Source organism: Saccopteryx leptura, chromosome 4 (assembly GCF_036850995.1).
Source record: "Saccopteryx leptura isolate mSacLep1 chromosome 4, mSacLep1_pri_phased_curated, whole genome shotgun sequence".
NCBI lineage: Eukaryota > Metazoa > Chordata > Mammalia > Chiroptera > Emballonuridae > Saccopteryx > Saccopteryx leptura.
In genome coordinates this window covers 31,963,974-31,980,796 of record NC_089506.1, presented here as the reverse complement: position 1 = coordinate 31,980,796, position 16,823 = coordinate 31,963,974, and the positions used below count along the sequence as shown (strand labels likewise).

General features: G+C 38.6%; 1 protein-coding gene across 2 annotated transcripts in view; it reads left to right on the top strand.

Annotated features, from left to right (window-relative positions):
* ZMAT4 (zinc finger matrin-type 4) overlaps nucleotides 1–16,823 on the top strand; it is a 369,306-nt gene that overhangs the window by 179,475 nt on the left and 173,008 nt on the right. The window lies entirely within an intron of this gene.

Sequence of the window (16,823 nt, the reverse complement as noted above, 5' to 3'; positions counted from 1 at the left end):
TGGCCTGGGCGCTGAGGATGGCTCCATGGCCTCCAGCTCAGGTGCTATAATGGCTCCAGCCACAATGGAGCAAGCCCCAGATGGGCAGAGCATCGCTCTCTGGTGGGCATAATGGGTGGATCCCGGTCGGGCACATGCAGGAGTCTAACTGCCTCCCCACTTCTAACTTCGAGGGGGGAAAAATATTATATATATATAATATATATTATATATATATATTATATATATATTATATATATATATAAAATAAAATAAAATACATTCTCAAACAACTGTAGATAATTAAGGCCAATGGGGCACAGAGCAGCTAACTATGAGTCTGCTCCCATTGTTGCTCCTGGTGTTGTCTGTCCTCTGGTTGAAGAGCAGTCTACAGTAAGGTGGTTCAAAGGCCAAAAGTCAACAGAGAGAAATTTGAGGAGCAAGAGGTTTATATAATTGTCTACTTAATCAGTTACTAAATAATTGATTGTTGGCTCCATTTTTTGAAACCGTTTGTCCTGTGAACTTCATGCTACTGAATGAATGAAAAAGCACATCCAGAGCAGTTTTTCTGCAGTCCATCTGCTTTAGCACAAAGCAATTTCAAGCAAATAAAGGCAAAACGATTAGCCTTTAGGGTTTGCACAAAGGGGTGCATCTGGCTAGTCTGTGCGAGAATGTTGTTCTAAGGAGGGAAATAGGAAAGACTTTATTTCTGAATATGCTAGTCTGCCGCATTTAGCCAGCATATTATCTGAGATAGTAATGGACTCTGTCAAACAACAGAAGAAAATGAAAATCAGGTAAAAGATTGCTCTAGGAAAGCACCAATGATGAGTATCTGTCTAGGAAAAGGAGCGGCAAAGCAGAATGAAAATAGAAGTATCCTGGCTTAGATGATTTAGTGATAATTATTATAAAAATTACATAATTGTGTATAATGCATATTCTGAGGAATATTTAATAATTTTTATAAAGTCCTCTTATTTTTTTATTTTTCTTTTATTTTTAAAATGCAACACCTATTGTCTCTGACAATAGGTCGAAATAAAAACCATTATTTTAGAATAGATCCTCAGTGGCCCAAAGTGAGAGTGTCACAATGGGTGGTTTGATGGCTCATCCCCTGTGACTGGTGCTCAGGGTCAGCAAAAGCTAAGCATTGCACTTTGAAGCAAGTTGTCCTTGCACCCCATTTAGAAGTGTATGCTGCATCACCCTACTTCATGCTACTGTGAGACACTTATACCCAGTGCCTTAGTGGGTTCTGGCTATTGCAAATTCATACAAAAGGAAAGCAGAACAAAAGAACCCTCCTTGCCCCTTAAGAAGCACCTCAGGAAAGATGTTGCATTAGCTTTTTTTCTAATTAGGTCCTCTCTGCCTCTTTGGGGAGTGAGAAAACACAGCCATGACGAGACCTGAATTCCTCCAACTCTTCCATATCGTTGTCCCCACAGACTGATTGCCACTTTACAATTAATTGAAAAACCTATGCTTTTAAGTTGCTGCCAGGTGACTTAGCAGGAATAAACACACTTACAGGTGTCTGGGGAAGCGGAACTCTAATGTCTGGTAATTCTGAAATGACTTCCCTCCTGAGTGTGCTCCCTGCCGCTTGGCCTCCTAACTAGGCAGCTGTTCTACGGCAAGTGGTCCACTTGCGAGGCATGTAGAGATGGGAAGAGCAGTCATCATTCCAGCTTTATTAGTGGAAAATAGACAGTTTAACAAGAAGCACAGCCCCGACTTGTGATCCTTTGGTTAGTAAATGGTTCTGTAGTTGAGCGTGGGGAGTTGAGAGTATCTGATCACCCCCACATTTTAGGTGTTGAGCTTCTGTTGGTCCTGGTTCCTGCTACCTGCCACTCCATCTCCTCCATCAGGTACCCTACTCTGTATCTTTTCCCTTTTCTAGATGCTGCTTTCTTTCTTTTTTTCTTTTTTTTTTTTTCATTTTTCTGAAGCTGGAAACAGGGAGAGACAGTAAGACAGACTCCCGCATGCGCCCGACCGGGATCCACCCGGCACACCCACCATGGAGCGACGCTCTGCCCACCAGGGGGCGATGCTCTGCCCATCCTGGGTGTCGCCATGTTGCGACCAGAGCCACTCTAGCGCCCGAGGCAGAGGCCAAAGAGCCATCCCCAGTGCCCGGGCCATCTTTGCTCCAATGTAGCCTTGGCTGCGGGAGGGGAAGAGAGAGACAGAGAGGAAAGCACGGCGGAGGGGTGGAGAAGCAAATGGGCGCTTCTCCTGTGTGCCCTGGCCGGGAATCGAACCCGGGTCCTCCGCATGCTAGGCCGATGCTCTACGTCTGAGCCAACCGGCCAGGGCGCCATCTTCTTTCTCAGCTCCTTGTTTCTCATGTGCTTAGCCACTTATTTCACATCCTTCAAAGCCCGGCTTAAATATTCTTCCTCTATGAAGCGCCCAGCAGTCAGGCAGTTATTCTCTCAGCTGTGCCTTCCTTTGTTTACTTAGAGCACACCAAGTATATTGCAACCACCCGACTCTATTCTGTGTCATTCTTTCTTCTTTCACTGTGAGCTCCTGAAGGTAAGGGTCTGTATCTATTTATCTTTGATGCCTGACATACACTAGATGATTAATAAATATCTAAATATGAGTCAGACAACTGAAAAGCTAGATGTCATCTTAAAACATTGTCAAATGAAGTCCTGATCTGCAAAAACAGGTTAGAACAAGTCAAACTTTTTTTTTTTTTTTGGAAGGCTGACAGAGTACACTACCTATGTGCAAGCTAATAGGCTTCAAATCTCATTAAAAGCCAAGGAAACAATTTTACATCATGACTTCCTGTAAAACTTGGGTTTACCATAGATAGCACATCTGGCTTCTTGAATAGTTCTGTCCTCCCTTCCTCTCCCCATTCTATATGGCTTATATTATCAAGTGAAGCCCCAGAGTGTGGTCAGCCTGCCTGTTTTCATGTGGTTATTTATCCCAGGGCAACTTGGCTGATGAGAGAGTTGAGAAGGAGAGCACCAGGGAGTGGCTTTTGTGTAGAGAAACCAAAGTGTAGAGCAAACACCCCCCAGAGGACAGGAAGACACTGCAATGCAAACTAAGCAGGGTGGCTTTAAGAAGACCAGTTTAGCTCAGCGCAGGTGCAGAAGGTGCTCACCCCAGGACTCAGGGAGATAGTTTTGCACATTGGAGGGTGACAGCAGTCATTCAGCAGAGTGCATTTTCAGATGTGACATTTTCAGAACATTTCAGCACAGACCTTTTCTTCATCATCCAGCATCTGTCTTCAACACAAAGTTCAAAATAGTATTTCCTGCCACTCCTCAGTAGTCACCAAAGTACAGATGTGTTGTGTCCCAACAATTCATTTGTAAATCTATTGCCTGGAGTTTAGAGCCTTTTTTTCCCCCTATAGAAATAATATTCTAAAAGCTGGTTAGCTCTCCGTCTGGTCCACAAATCTTCATTAGCCCATGATGTACCTACCCAAGGTAGAGAATATAATCAATAGAATTGTTTCAGCTCTACCTAACCAACCCTTACAATATAATTCCTTTGGAAAGATCTATTTGGGAATTCAAATATAGGAGCTCATGCTTCCCTCCCTCTTTTTTTCTGACCGAGGAGGCTGCTAAGTCCTTAGTATTCACACGCAATGCTTTGGGGGCTACAGTCCTGACCGCCAGTTGGTTTCTCACTTTTTAAACAAGTTAGACTTCTTGTACTGAGAGTGTGTATGTTGGGGACTGGGAAGACTAGCTCATGAGAGAGAGAGATGAATGTAAACAGTGCCTGCTTCCACTTGTCACTTTTCTTCCGCGTGTAGATTGCTGACATTTCATTGGAGCTTAATTTAGGCTACTGCATTTCTGCATCACTGTCTCCTGCTCATGGGCGGGGAGGGTTGTTTGTTGGTATTTCAAGTCTGGATTTTCCCTGTAGGTTTTCATCACATTGTTATATTTTTGTTGCTCACAGAAAAAAATGAATGATTGTTAAATCTTTTGAGAATGATTTCAATATGGCTTTATCATATTTGATGACCTTTTTCTTAAAAAAACAACAACCATTTAAGGCTATTTATAAAGAAATTCAGATAATTCTACAAAAAATAGTTCCAAGCATAAGAAGAGAGGTGGGGACGTAGCTTTAAGCTATTTGTCATCCAACTGTGTATTTATCTGGTTATAAGTACAAATTCTCTACTCACTGAGATGCTTCTAGCTAATAGTTCTAAAATGCAGACACATGGTTTAGCTTTAAGATAACGCCATGTGGTTCAGGAAACCTCTACCCTCACTGTCACCTCTAGGCTTAAAAATAGCTTCCTCGTGACATTTGTTATTCTGCCTTTGAGCCTCTCTCTCCACTCTCCTTCCCCTCATTCAGATTGTGCTATCAAGACACAGGGACTTCTAACAGTTTCCCAGATGATTCTGGAATTTTATCTGGCTCATGACCTGGCTTGGCCACTGCTGTTACGCTTCCTATTGTCTTCATCTTGTAACTCAAATGGATGATGACAGCAGGGAGGGGTGGTGATGCAAGTGCTTCTGACCTCAGACCAACACTTGTATCAACTGAAAGTAATTATAACACCTTCTGGAAATTAAAAATAAATATATTAATTAAAGTATAGGGACAGTTGCTTTGAATGGTATGTGAATCCTAGCACCATTCATATTCAATAAGAGTGCTGACTAATACAATCACTGTTGACAATAATCACTGGAATGAGATTGCTTTCATTTAGATCTTTAGTGGTGCTGGTGTTTTCCAACAAATTCTGAGTCTAAATCCAGATGCAGACATTCATTATTACTTTAGAATTAAAGAAAGGTAAGCCCATTGTTGACCTAAGTCATGAAAGCAGAAGATTATAGATGGTTGCGTGGTCCTATTGTAGAGAACACACCAGAACTGTCTCCAATTCTTAATGCCAGGCTATAAGTACCCTTGGGGAAGGGTAGAGGTTGCTGAGAAGTGTGAAGTTTGTGCTCTTCTTTTTTCCAAAGAAAAGTTTTGAAAACTCTCCATGAGACTTACAATCTTCAGTTGCAGATTTCTCGCTGCCTTCTTTAATGTGTTTTCATTCCTGGTGGCCAAGACATGCAAACAACCAAAGTGTCCCTTGATAGAGGATTGGATAAAGAAGATGTGGTATATGTATACAGTACTACTCAGCCATAAGAAATGATGATATATTGCCATTTACAACAACATGGATGGACCTTGAGAACATTATACTGAGTGAAATAAGTAAATCAGGAAAAGCTAAGAAATATATTATTTGACACATAGGTGGGATATAAAACAAAATCATGGATGTAGACAAAAATGAAATTGTTACCAAAGGGAATAGGGGAAGGGAGAGAGAGAAAGGGTATATAAAGAGGAACAAATATATGAGGACAGAAAATGATTTGAGTTTCGGTGATGGGTACACAACACAATCAACAGTCCAAATGCTATAGAGATGTTTACCTGAAACCTATGTGTTCTTGTAGACCAGTGTCACCTCATTAAATTTGATTTCTAAATAAAATCTGTTGGAATGGAGCTCTCATTCCAACTTATGAATTTATAAAAGGAAAACTTCCACTTTGGTATAATGCATTTAGGGAGAGCTTCAGGTTTTTTTTTTTTATTTTTTTTTTATTTTTTTTTTTATTATTTTTTTTTTTTATTTATTCATTTTAGAGAGGAGAGGGAGAGACACAGAGAGAGAGAGAGAGAGAGAGAGAGAGAGAGAGAGAGAGAGAGAGAGGAGAGACAGAGAGAGAGAAGGGGGGAGGAGCTGGAAGCATCAACTCCCATATGTGCCTTGACCAGGCAAGCCCAAGGTTTCGAACCGGCGACCTCAGCATTTCCAGGTCGATGCTTTATCTACTGCGCCACCACAGGTCAGGCGAGCTTCAGTTTTATTCTGGGTCTGACCGTTTTCTCATCTGGGCGGGCAGTGTTTATAAAGGTCTCCAAGAATCAGACTTGAATATTTCTTTTTTCTGCATATAAGGGTCCCTGGGATTCCCAGTCAATGCCACAGTTAAACCTTAAGAAGTATATATGTATCAGAGATTTAGATGGAGAATATCATTAGAAATTAAAGCCTGAATTTATAGGATTATGAGAGACCATTGCTTCTATACAGAAAGCCATTTTCTTACACTCCCTGACAATTTATCTGCAGAGCGGGCTTGAGAACCATGATCGAGACTGGTGTTTGCAAACTTTACTTTTGGCTAAAGGTTTTCATTTGCTTTTCTCTATCTCTCTATCTCTCTCTCTCTGTGTCTCTGTCTCACCTTTGAGGAGGTGAATCCAGTGAGGAACAGGGTTAGAAGCTGGTAAGTCATTACAAAGTATCATAATTGCATCAAGAGGATTCTATCCAAAGAATTATGACTTCTGTTTTTCCTGCCTCTGCCCAGACCTTCTTCATACTACAACCTTTGAATAAAACAGTAATTTTTTTCACAAAATAAATGATTGTAGTTTCTTAAACCATTTGCCATTCTAAGCATCTGGAGAGTATTGTGACAAAGAATTACCCCACAACAAACTGGCTTACATTTTATCTCCAGAAAAAAAACCCCAGTAAGGCTTGTTTAGATTGTCCAGTTCATTTGGACCCCCAATTGGTTTCTTGCTGCAACCCCAGGTCTACCTAAGAGGGTGCCAAAGTCTGGGTAAGACCAGCCTAGCCTCTGAGGCAGGCTGGTAACACTGCATAATGGGGTGCTTTATGTTTAGAGCAGAACGCTACCAGTTATGAAATACTGGGTGCTGTGTTAGTTTATCAATTGCTATTTATAAGTGGCTAGTCTATATGAAGTTATAATCTATAAGCTGGCAGGAAAGAGGAAAAGAGAACTGAAAACCGAAATGCTAAATGCAACATGCTCTCTCTCCTGGATTGGATCCTGGGACAGAAAAAGAATATGAGCGGAAAAACTGGTAATAGTAATGCCAGTGTCTTGTTTTGAAGAATGCATCATGGTTATGTAAGGTGTTAACATTAGGGGAAGCTGAGTGAAGGAAATATGAGGACTCTGGACTGTCTCCACAACTTTTCTCTATATTTAAAATTATTCCAAAATAAAAAGGTTATTCAAAAAGAAAATAAAAAGGGTATACTCACAGTAAACTTACTTTGCTAAACTCAGTTCTTGTTTGATGTTGAAAGAGTGTCCATAAATTATAACTGCATGCGATTTTTTTCAAGGAATACACATTTTACTGAATATTATATTTTGTCTATTTTCTACTACAAGGATTTTTTTTTCTTTTTTGGTATGGCTTACTTAGTTGAATTGACACAGCAAGGCTGGTGAATACGTGATTTGTTCTGACCCTTTTTTTACAGTCTTTATCAGAGACCAAGCACATATTAAATGGTAAATGAGAATCTCAGAATACCTTCCATCTGGCCTCTTCAAATTAAAACTTAAGAGTCTTCAGTGTGTGCAAAATTTAATAGCAAAAGGATGATTCCATCCTCTTGGGAAAAGATGGTATTACTGAGCAGTCAAAGATAAAATTACAGGATTATAAAAGAGATACAGAATGTTTTAGCGGGTCTCCTTGTTAAAAGAAAGTGCTCAGAATTTGTCATAGAAGGACAGTGTTTTATACCTACAGAGATTAATTTATCAGTGAAACAACTTCACCATGATAGGTATGCTAGCAGCTGAGAGAATAAGAGAGAAAAGTAGATCTGCATGTGGTCTCCACATCCTGCACTAGAAAAATTGGAATTGACCCAACTCCAGCCCAGTCTAACCAGCTGGCAAAGTAAATGAGCCTGAGTAGGTGTTGATATCTTGAAGAGACCCTGCCTGTAGAAACTTCCACTGAGTACGAGGCAGTAATGAAGATCTGATAGAGGCTAGACATTTTGACCCCAATCAAACTGACTTTCCCTTAAGTGAAGGGAGAAAGAGTCCAAGGAAACAACTCCTGCAGTAGATTTAGGGCATTCTAGGCGGAGCAGAATGGCTTGGTCTTACAGGAACAATTTCTGATTGCAGCAGCTCTCAGGTGGGGCTCTGGGAATTTGCATGTCCAGCAAGTCCTCTGGTAATGCTGATCCTGCAGATTTGGGTCCACAATTGGGCAATCTAGATTTTCATTCACACTGCACCCTGTTTGAATTTTTTTCCTTTAATACTCTCCATTCATTTTTTGTCCTTTTTTTGTTCTGATGCTTTCTTTCTTTCTTTCTTTCTTTCTTTCTTTCTTTCTTTCTTTCTTTCTTTCTTTCTTTCTTTCTTTCTTTCTTTCTCTTTCTTTCTTTCCTTTTTTCTTTCTCTCTCTCTTTCCTTTGTTCCTTCCTTCTTTCTTTCCTGCTTTCCTCCCTCCCTTCCTCCCTCCCTCCCTCCTTTCTTCCTTCCTTCCTTCCTTCCTTCCTTCCTTCCTTCCTTCCTTCCTTCCTTCCTTCCTTCCTTCCTTCCTTCCTTCCTTCCTACCTTCCTTCTTCCTTCCTTCCTTCCTTCCTTCCTTCCTTCCTTCCTTCCTTCCTTCCTTCCTTCCTTCCTTCCTTCCTTCCTTCCTTCCTTCCCTCCCTCCCTCCTTCCCTCCCTCCCTCCTTTTTTCCCAATGCTGTAATGATAAAGACAGCCATGGAAACTGGGATAGAAAGCGGTAGAAAGTTTCTGATTGTTTTCTTTATAGACAGTTGGGGACTGGAAGTGACATTTGGAGTGGTAAAGACATAAAACCACATGCAGTTAAAGATTTGGGCAAAAAGCAGCCACATCTTGCTGCCTTGGCAGTTTCCCTTCGTGACTTGTTGGGTCAGGGTGTTGCTGGATTTGCAGCTTTTTTGGGAGTCTACATAGAATAGAAATTGACCATAGCAGAATCTATTGGAGAGAGGACCCAGGTCCTTTTAATGGTCAAAATCTGAAATGGTGAGAATAGAGATTTGCTCACTCTCTTTTTTAAAATACTTAAAAAATTTAAATATGTTTTCTAAAGGGTTTTCTAATAAAAATACATAGCAAATATGAAGTGTTTAGACAACTTATAAAGGACAAAGAAAAAGTTCATTTTATGTAACGTACGTGTATAATCTTTTTAATACTTAGATTCATGTCTTAGCATCTCATTTGGTACAAAAGCCAGTGTCTTTACTATGACCTACCACACCCTGCACCCTGCCTCCTGTTGCCCCCTGACCTACCTCGCCTTCCACTCTGTCCAGCCACTCAGATCTTCTTGCTGATCTGTGAACACATTGGTCACCCTCATGCTCAGTGTCTTCCTAATTGCTGTTCCCTATCCTTAAAATGTTCTTCCACCAGATATCTGCATGACCAGTTCTTCACTCCTTCAAGCCTTTATTTCAAAGTCCCTTCCACAAAGAAACTTTTTGGACCCCTGTAAAATTTTATATACTTCTTTCCACAATGTACATATTCCCCTTTTATTTTTTCTCCTCTTTAGCAAGTATGACAAGTACAATATATATTTTAATTACTTATCTCAATTATTATCAGCTTCCCCAACTAGGATATAAGCTCTATGACAAGGATTCTCACTTGTTCTATTTCCTGCACTGTCTCCAGTGTACAGTTGACAATCCATAAATACCTGTTTAAAAATATTGAATGAATGAGCTTAGCATCAGGAATCATATTCCATGTCCATTACTATCTTCTATCATAATTTTAATAGCTTTGTTTTCATTTAATAACTGTGTTTTTTTGTTATACCAATATATAAATGCATCACATTTCATTAAGTGTTATTTTGATAACTAATATACCATGGTTTGTTCAAGTATTATCCTGTTATTTTCAGTATGTATTCATTTTGCTACTGCCATCAACACCTGACCAAATAACCTGTTTATATTTACTGAAAGCTCTGATATTTTCCATAGAATAAATTTTCAGAAATGAAATTTGTAGATCAATAGGAATAGATCTGTAAGGCTTTCGACACTCATTCTCAAATCATTCTCCAGACGGGCTGTAGCTTTCTCACCGTAGTGACGTAGAATGCTCGTTTCTCTTCACCTTTGAAAACAATAGATACCTTTCTCAAAAGTTCCCAGTTTTATGAGTAAAAAATTACTCATTAAAATTTTGATGTTTCTGAGATTACTGGTAGGATTGATATTTTTCATATTTTTATTAAACATGTATATTTCTTCTGCACATTTTTAGTTTATATTCTCAACTGAATTTGGGGGGGTTAATTAGCTAGCTTTCTTTTAGTGCATTGCAAATGTCTTTATATAGAGAAACATTTGAAAAGTAAATATAGCTAATATTCTTTACCATTTGCTTTTAAATGTCTTCATAGTATTTCTTAATATATTGTAGAACACATTAGTGTTTACAGAATGGGATATGCGTATCTTTTCTGTATGAACTGCCTTTGAGTTTGATGCTTAAAAGATTTAACTTATCCTAGCTTGACCTGTGGTGGCGCAGTGGATAAAGCGTAGATCTAGATTTAACTTATCCTAAGATTATATAAATATTTCTTTATGTTCTAGTTATTTTATGGCTTTACTATTTTCCACAAATTGTTATTCAACCTTCCAGTTCTATCTATTGAAAAATGTAATTTTCCTCAGTGACTTGAAATTTTTGTTCATTATATACCAATTTGAAGGTATTCTTTGGTTTTGCTCTTATTTTGCTTTATTAACTTGCACCTTTCTCTAGCAGGAACCCACTTTAAAAAATAGAGTTTTAAAATATATTCTCATATTAAACTAAATCAATTCTCATTATTTTTAATTTCAGAATTATCTCAGCTATTTACTATGTTTTTTCTTTTTTGCAGAAGAAATTTAGAAACTTTCCATCCCAACTTCCCATAGTTAAATTCACATCCATTTTGTAAATAAATTTGAGAAGCAATGGTTCTCTTGTTGTCTGTTGGGTATTTGTTTAAGCCTTTCTGTAGACCTATTATTAGATGTGGCTTGATGTGCACAGCTCCTGACCAATTCTTAGTTTATGCAAGTTCTTCAACTTTGCAGTAAAGCTCTGCTTCTCCGGTGGCACCTTTTCCTACCCTTACTGCCTGGTTTTCCATTAGGAGTCAATGCCTCGCGTTAAAGCAGTGGTTCCCAGGATGCTGCATCACTGCAGCTTTCCCTGGCTCTTCCCTTTTAGCCCATTGCTTTACTGATGAGATGGGAAGCTACATCTACCAGTGTACAATGCATCCGTTGACCAGATGACAACTGGAAATGAATATCACAAAATGGATGTAGAAAGATGATGAACAAACAGTGTTTAATCTGTCAAGAACCATATGATAGATTAAAGGAATAGCTATTCAGTTTGTTTATTTATTTGTACAAATCTGGTCTGTGGGTAGGACACTGGTGAGGTAGACATGTGTCTTTACAACTTTTGTTTCAAGAGTCTCTTTTATGAGAAGCAACCCTGGGTAAGTATATAATAAAAACAATAGCCTATTCTTAATACTGTTCTTGCTCTAGGTCAGACATCATTCTAAGTACTTTCCACATAGAAATTTATTTAATCCTCACTACTATACTATATGGAAAATTCTATTATTCTATTTTAAGAGTTTACCTCAATTGAACCCTTTACATCTTATAGCAGGTAGGAATTCACTTTAACTTCCTGCATCAGGTGGTCTATCAAATTAATTTTTCATCCTGTTCAGTCTCATTAATATTTTAGAGTTATATGAGGGCTGCTTGCCAGGCACATATTAAACAGGAGTCCATCTTTTTAAAATCTTTATTTAGAAAACAGAACACACAAAAATTCTAAAAAGAAAAGTAGATGGGTCACTTATTGAATTCTAAGGCAAAAGCTCTTGTAACTACTACCCAGGTCAGGAGGTAGATAGATCTCTGTCAGTCACCTCAGAAGCTTCTCCATTGGCTCCGTCCCTGTTGACCCTCATTGTTTTGCCAAAAGTAAACACTAACCTGCCTTTTTCAGAACCATTTTTCTTTGTTTTTATATAGTTTTATGACAACGTGTGCTTCCCCAATTACACTAATTAGGCTTACCTAATTTTAACAACTTGATGTATTTTTTTTTAAATTATTTGAGTCTGCAGATTCCTTTTCCATTTTCTTATTTTCTTTAAAATACACCTGTTTAAGAACTGGGGGCCACTTGACCTATAGAGTTTCCTTAAGTGTAGGTTTTGCTGGTTGTGTATTTCTGTTCCTATCGAATACTTTTCTCTGTTCTTTCTATTTCCTGTAAATAGGCAGATGGATCCAGAGACTTGATAGGATTTGGGATTGATGCATTTGGTCAGACACTGCATGATGTTGAGTTCTTTTATCCAAAGGCACATGATATCTGAGTATCTCACTTTTTTTTTTTTTGTATTTTTTTTCTGAAGCTGGAAACGAGGAAAGACAGACAGACTCCCGCATGCGCCCGACCGGGATCCACCCGGCACGCCCACCAGGGGGCGATGCTCTGCCCCTCCGGGGCATCGCTCTGTTGCGACCAGAGCCACTCTAGCGCCTGGGGCAGAGGCCAAGGAGCCATTCCCAGCGCCTGGGCCATCTTTGCTCCAATGGAGCCTTGGCTGCGGGAGGGGAAGAGAGAGACAAAGAGGAAGGAGGGGGGGTGGAGAAGCAGATGGGCTCTGGCCGGGAATTGAACCCGGGACTTCTGCACGCCAGGCTGACGCTCTACCACTGAGCCAACCAGCCAGGGCTTTTTTTTTTTTTTTGAATATCTCACTTTTTGTTGTTATGTTAGCAGTCATTGCTGCTCAATGCCTAAAGCCAGTAATTCACTGAAGGTTAAAATATTGTTTTATTTATTATTTACTGATTAATTGTAATTTTGAACAAATATCATTTCTCATTTTCTATTTGGTATTCTGTGCTGCAGTGCTTTTACAAAAGGTAGAAAAATTGTTTCATTCTTTCCTTTTATTTACCAATTTTTCAATCAAGGAATTGGTTCACTACTACTCTGCAAAGGTGACCAAATAGGCTTTAAGAAACACCCTTGTGAAAGAATACATTTATTGGTATTTGATGGGTTTTGATCAATCACGATTACTATCCCTTTTGAAGTTCAACATGTCCCATCTTTTGTCAGTGAAAGCCTCTTCAGGTTTGTTTCTGAGTCCTTGTGTCCTGACTATAGTAGTCTTTGATAGCTTTCTTATTAGCTAGTCAGCAAGATATTTCTGGCTCATCTTGTATACTCCCTGGAATCAGCCTTCTCTGCTCCCCACCCAGAAGACAGAGCTCCTTTTAGTGGGAATGCTATCTCAAGATTGTTAGGGATGTGTTGAATTTGTCATTGCTTTCAGGTCTCTTTAGTGGGTAGAACTAAGAAATATATGTTTCTAAATTACCTTACAAGTAAATACTGATTTTTCCAATTCAGTCATGATTGCAGGGTTTTATACTTACTTTCCTTTGTTCTTCTGTTTACCCTTTATCCACTTTGAGTATTTTGATTATCAAAGACACAGGAAATGACAAAATTAGAATATTCATAAATACGCATATACTCTACCAATTTTACAGGTAAAAACATCTTGCAAATAACAATATTAATACTATACCATAATGTATTAACTATACCAATAATATATTAATAATATAATATATTAATATGTTTTGCAGCACATATTCTTCCCATTTTAAGTCATTATAATATATCCACATTATCTGAACATATAGCCAAAACATACTAGCTCCTAACATACTGAACTAGCTCCAAACATACTAAACTCCATTTATCTTAACAAATAACTATATATATTATGCTATTACTAATTCTTATATTGATGTCTCTTTAGTCATTTTAATTATTTGAATCTTATATTCCAATAGATATAGCAGAAAAGGCTCATGAGAAAAAAGTTACTTAAATTCTTGCCTGTTTCCACTTTGGGCCCTTTATATATATATTTAAGTGTCAGTTTTGCTGAAGATAGAAAATTGGGTTCACATTTTTTTTTCTTGAGAATGTAAACCTGTTTTTCCATTAGTGTTTGGAATAAAACAGTGGAGTTGAAAGTCTGATGATGATTTAATATTTTTTCCTTATAACTAAGTCATTTTCTTAGAGGTTCATATACTTTTTTAAAATGTTACTCTCAAGTTCAGTAATTTTACCAAAATATATTTAGTCTAATTTATTTTGAGTCAACATTTGAATTATTCTCTTTCAATGTATATTTTCTTTCATTTTAATTCTGGGAAATACTGGTATATTTGCGTTACTCCCACTTTTTGACTTTCTGTCTCCAGGCCCTTGTTATTCACATAGTGCCTCATCTTTGTTTCTCTTCTGTTTGTCACTTAATACTGAATCTCTTTGTATCTCTTTACTTCTTAAGAATTTTAAATGTTTGCTTCATTTTAACCTCCTATCTCTCTTAGAGAATTATTCATTACATGCATTCATCTCCTCTTCTAGTTGAGTCATTTCTGAAGTGATTTATTCCTTATTTTACAATTGCTTTTGTAGTTCTTACAACTAATTGGTGAATTTTCTCATTTTTATGTTGTTTTTTTCCTGTCTTGTATCATTTTCTTAAGGTTTCTTAATTTGCTTTGAAATAGGTTACTGTTTTGATCTATTTTGGAAGCATTTATTTCTAATGTGTATTCATTGTCTGTAAGCATGTTATTTTGCTCCTTTGAAACTATAACTTTCTATAGGATTTGGCTTTGATATTTTTTTCTTGCTCATTATTACATAGCTGTCTCTTGAACTTTTAGAAAGAGGTATAATTCAAGGTAGCTTTTTTTAACTTACCAGAGCTTCTTTCTTTTATAATTTTTACAGTGTAAGTATACTATGTAGAATATAATAGTTTGTTTACTGGTGTTTATTGGGTCTTTCTCCCTTCCCAATGTTTATCTGAACCTTCTCCTTTCTTTGTCTCCATTTTCCTTGTTCTGATCAATTTTGATTCTATTCTCAGCTGTTTCTCTTTAGTATGAAGCTGTTTCTTGGAAGGGAGTTCTGCTGGGTCATACTGAAAGTTCATAGGCAATAATCTCTAATTTCCTCTTCAGTCCGTATACAGCCCTCTTGTATTCATCTGCTGTTGGGATGGGACAAGCCCTCCTATCAGGATGGGACAGGCCTTCCTAATTTCAACTGCTGTACTTAAAAAGATCTGCCACACTTTCTCATGAGTACTTGTTGGCATTTGGTGGTTCTGCTGCTCTGAGGTCCACTGGATGCCCCACTGCTTCCCTGAACCATGCTGAATACCATGAGGCTCTTTTCGTTCTCATTGGTTTATTTTCATTAATGTTTATTTATTTTTTTTGTGTATGTGATGTTTTTTGTTTTTTTTTGTATTTTTCTGAAGCTGGAAACGGGGAGAGACAGTCAGACAGACTCCCGCATGTGCCCGACCGGGATCCACCCGGCACGCCCACCAGGGGCAACGCTCTGCCCAACAGGGGGCGATGCTCTGCCCCTCCGGGGCGTCGCTCTGCCCCGACCAGAGCCACTCTAGCGCCTGGGGCAGAGGTCAAGGAGCCATCCCCAGTGCCCGGGCCATCTTTGCTCCAATGGAGCCTTGGCTGCGGGAGGGGAAGAGAGAGACAGAGAGGAAGGAGGGGGGGGTATGGAGAAGCAAATGGGCGCTTCTCCTATGTGCCCTGGCCGGGAATCGAACCCGGGTCCCCCACACGCCAGGCCGACGCTCTACCGCTGAGCCAACCGGCCAGGGCCTCATTAATGTTTATTTTAAGGTGCATGGAAATACCTTGTCACTGAGTTTTGTTATAAATGTTGTGTGTGGGTGTTTTGTTTTGTTTGAGTTCTGGTTTTATTTCTCGAGTTAGAGAAATTGATAAACTATATCACTGCTGCCAACCTCTCAGAATCCTCATTTTATTTTGTGTGTGTGTGTGTGCATATATATATATATATATATATATATATATATATATATATATATATATTTTAATCCACCAGCACAGATCTTTATTAAATGGCTATGGCAGGTCCTCTTATAGACACTGAAAATATAGCTGTAAATAAAGCAGAGTCCCTGCCCTCAAGAAACACATATTATATTGGTAAAGATAGACATTAAACATATACATTTGTAAATATGAGAAATATGTCAGGTAAAAAGTAAGCTCTATGAAGAAGATAAAATAAGGTGTCATGTGTCCATTCTTGGTTGATTTCAATTATTTATGAATAAAATTTCATAATACTGTCCAGATTACAAAGCATGTTTTAATTTATTTCATTCTGTTTATGCCGACTTCTATCTCATAGATCACCAGTACAAATTTTATTTCTCCTGTAACAGGGAAGAAATTTCAGATTTCATAAAATTAAATGATATCCAGTGTATTTAAAACCAGGTCTTACATCAGCATTTTTTTACTCCAAATCTGCTCCTCTTTAATTTAACACTTTGTGTTTTTAATATCACATCACACTAAAGCCAGGGGTCCCCAAACTACGGCCCGTGGGCCGCATGCGGCCGGCCCCCTGAGGCCATTTATCCGGTCCCCGCCACACTTCCGTAAGGGGCACCTTTTTCATTGGTGGTCAGTGAGATGCATCCTGTGCTCCTGGAGTACTGTATGTGGTGGCACCGCAAAGCGTGGCATTGCTCATGTACAGTACTACTTCCGTTTTGTTTTTTTACTTTAAAATAAGATACGTGTAGTGTGCATAGGGATTTGTTCATAGTTTTTTTTATAGTCCAGCCCTCCAACGGTCTGAGGGACAATGAACTGACCCCCTGTGTAAAAAGTTTGGGGACCACTGCACTAAACATTGTGTTGGGGCTAAGGATGATTTATTTTTAGCCCAAGGAGTTAAAATTTCATTAAAGATAATAAGATATATACCAAATGGTGTTAAGTGTGTGAGGAG